Consider the following 3,758-nt stretch of genomic DNA (forward strand, 5'->3'; position numbering starts at 1 on the left):
GTGAGCAAAAACAGAGCCAGAGGGGGGAAAATATTAGAATATAATAGAAGTAATCCTGTTATTTGCAGAGTTTTAATATTTCCTGAAACATTTATGATATTATACTATGTTAATACAGTATTGGTAATATTATATTTAAAACTTTTTTCTTTAAATATTAATGTTTATTGCATGTAACATATTTAAAATCATTTTTCTTAAAATATTAATGTTTATTGCATATAACATTATATTTAAAATAGTTTTTCTTGAAATAGTAAAAGTTTATTTAATTTAAATATAAAAATAAATAAATAAAACAAACAAAAAAATGCTCAATGTAATTCTTCTCTGTGAAAATTTATATTAAAACCACAATGACAAAATAATATAAGAGAGGGGCATGAGAACTATACAAATCAACTAAAGTCAAACAAAGTTAAGTACGGGGGTCGACATGAAAGTCAGCTGACCTGAGATGCAAGCAGACCATAAGAAGCCTCTTGACAAATAAAATTCCTGCAAAGGTTGATTAATAGCTACTCATCCATACCTTATTGTTCACCCATATTATAAAGGGGAAACAGACCACAAAATATACCTTGTAAATGTTATAGTTAATCCCACTGTCCATTGTCCCATACCAGCAATTTTACATAGAAACTAGGAACAGATATAAGCTCAACCTCTCCAGAGAATTGGGGTCTCTCTTCTCTCATGAGGAGAATTGGCCACTTGCCTGTGGAGTGACTTTACTTGCTTATCCTCCCTGCTTAATAAAACCTGCTTTGCCTCTTTAACTTCTAAAAAATTAATAATAAATAATAATAATAATAATATAATAAAGATCAATGGAGAAAATGTCCTCGGGTGAGGATTAACAACAAAACACACAAAAAAAGGAGAATTGAAGTAGTCATTTTAACAACTCATGTTTTAAGATTTTTTGTGTGTGATCATTAGTTGAATAATGTTTTACAACTATACACCTCACTCCATAGATAAAAATTGACCAATTGAAGGGAAAGGAGAAATAAGTGACCTTGATGTCAACTTGTGTTCTTGTTGTACCAAGTAAAACTTTACCTGAGATATAAATCAATCTCAACCATCAAGAGATCTCCTTTTGTAAATAATTTTTAAAGTATATTATACAGTCATATAGTCTCATGCCAGATGAGGAGCACAAGAATGAGAAAATTCTTCTTGGCTTTGTGATTCATCACTTCCCAATACCTTCATGATTTGGGAAAAGACAAAAGCATCATCAGCAAGTGGGTTGACTATTGAGAAGCCAAAGGATGGCTTCAAAGTCCTTTAAAAGGAGTATTTAAACTCCAATTTCCCTTAAAAGGGTGTTTTATTCCAAAACCTTGATTGCGATATTCCCCCACTTTACATTTTCCCCTTGTAATACAGCATTTTTAACATCCCAACCAAGGGACCATAAAGCAATCTGTTATATAACAAGTCTCTGCATGCTATTATTTTTTTAAATTGCATTTCTCTGGAACACATAACAAATAATTTTTTTCTACAGATCAAAACCAAAAGCTTGGACTACACCAATGTTAGTTTCAACTTGAATCACCACCCACCTGGGCCTGACTCAGGCTGGCAGTCCACAGGGAAAATCCTGCCTAAGTGCATTACCGCCTCTGGGTCTGTCCCCTGCTCAGGTGCACAGACCAGATTAGCCAGGAGACACAACAAGGCAAATTTGACTGGAGTAGAATTCTGGGAAGCAGGAGGGTTTAAGGTACCACAAACATTTGCAAGGCCTAAGTAGAAATGACTTTTGAGGGAAACAGTTTGAGCAAGAACAAGGTTATTCATGATTCTAAGCTGATGCCAGGGCTTGCTGAAGCTTTTTAGCTAGAAATGCTTTCAGGATAAGACTTTTCCTCTGGAGAAGCTTAAAGCCTGAAAACCAGCCATCTTTTGTTGTTATAAAACTTCAAAGTATATAAAATTTTAAAACAAAGACTCATTCATGTTCAAGAATTTACTTAAAATAAAATTAAAGTAGAATAATCTGTTATTTGCTTCTAAGGTCCCTTTCAACACTAGATTTTTACATACTAAAAGTAGAATCGTTTTTCAAATTAACTTGCAGGAAAATAAAGCATAGTTTTATTAGACAACTAGAGGCCCAGTGCACAAATTCATACACAGGTAGGGTCCGTGATTGGGGTGGTGGAGGCCCATTGGGGGTGGGGCCAGCCAGAGGGAGGGGCTATGGGTTGATTGGGGTGGTGGGGGCCCATCAGGGGCGAGGGTCCGGCTGGCCCGGCCCTAATTGGGGAGGATTGGCTGGGCCTGTCGGGCGGAGGAGATGGTGACAGGTTGGCTGGCCAACCCAATCGGGGCCCTATCAGGGTCGAGCCAGTTGAGGGGATGAGCCGGCTGGAGGGAGGGGCCATGGGAGGTTGGCTGACAGGCCCCACCCCCAATTGGGCCAGTTTGCTGGGTGCAGTGAGCATCATAGCAGCCTGTCATTCTAGTCGTTCCAGCGTTCCAGTTGCTGGCTTTTTATATATATAGACTATTACTTTTTTCTTTTACCCATTGACCAGATTTTGCCAGATGAGTAACAGTGTTAGTTGGCTGAGTCTTTCTAGCTTTAAATACCATTAGCTCTCTTAAGCCTCTAAAATATTTATTTTTAAAGACAGGCATTAATTACTCTCTACTTAAGGGCCTAGCAATGTAGTGGGTCTCCTATAAAGTAGGTGAGGAGGAGGTTTTGTGTGCCTATCTGAGGTTAGTCAAAAGCCCAGAAGCCTGGGAGACTATGGTGGCTGTTCTTGGAGATTTTACTGATGTGAATGCTTAGACAGCCGTGGGCAAACTACGGCCCGCGGGCCGGATCTGGCCCGTTTGAAATGAATAAAACTAAAAAAAAAAAAAGACCGTACCCTTTTATGTAATGATGTTTACTTTGAATTTATATTAGTTCACACAAACACTCCATCCATGCTTTTGTTCTGGCCCTCCGGTCATTGTGGCCCTCGAGTCAAAAAGTTTGCCCACCCCTGGCTTAGAACCATGATAGTGTTTCCAGCTGGTCCATTTCATGGCTGGATAGATTAGGACAAGTTACTTAATCACTAAAGCCCATTTCCTTATCTGTAAAGTGGGCCTAATTGTAATGCCTGCATTATATCACTCTTTTGATAATTAAATGATATAGAGGGAGCACAAAGTAAATGTTGACATATGTTAGCCATTACTAACAAATGTCTGTGCATGTGGCTCATGTAACTACATTAAGACCAATTTTTCTTTGTGCTAGTAAGATTACATTGTCAAATTTTGTCAGAAATATGATGTTTCTAAATTTTTTTAATGACTGTGAAAGATCACAAAAAAGAAGCAGTGAGCTGAGAGCTGAGGCAGAGAGAGAACAGGGGTGTCCTGAAATTGTTGCTTTCAGTGTCCTTTCCAGTTCTCATCACCATTGAAAGCTACTCTTTTGAACCAAGATAAAGCACTCTTGGGAGTCTCTATGAAACAGGCTGTGTGTGTGTGTGTGTGTGTGTGTGCGCGTGCGCATGCCTGTGTTCTGGTTAGCTATTGCTGCATAATGAATCATTCCAAACTTCTTGACTTAAAAAAACACACCCAACTATCTTTTTTTTTTTCTTTGAGAGCGAGAGAGGAAGAGAGGGAAAAACATCGCTGTGAGAAACATAGATTGGTTGTCTCCCATTTGCGCCGGACCAGGGATCAAACCCAAAACAGTGTCCTTTCCAGTTCTCATCACCATTGAAAGCTAC

This window comes from Myotis davidii, unplaced genomic scaffold (assembly GCF_000327345.1).
Source record: "Myotis davidii unplaced genomic scaffold, ASM32734v1 scaffold501, whole genome shotgun sequence".
NCBI classification, from domain to species: domain Eukaryota; kingdom Metazoa; phylum Chordata; class Mammalia; order Chiroptera; family Vespertilionidae; genus Myotis; species Myotis davidii.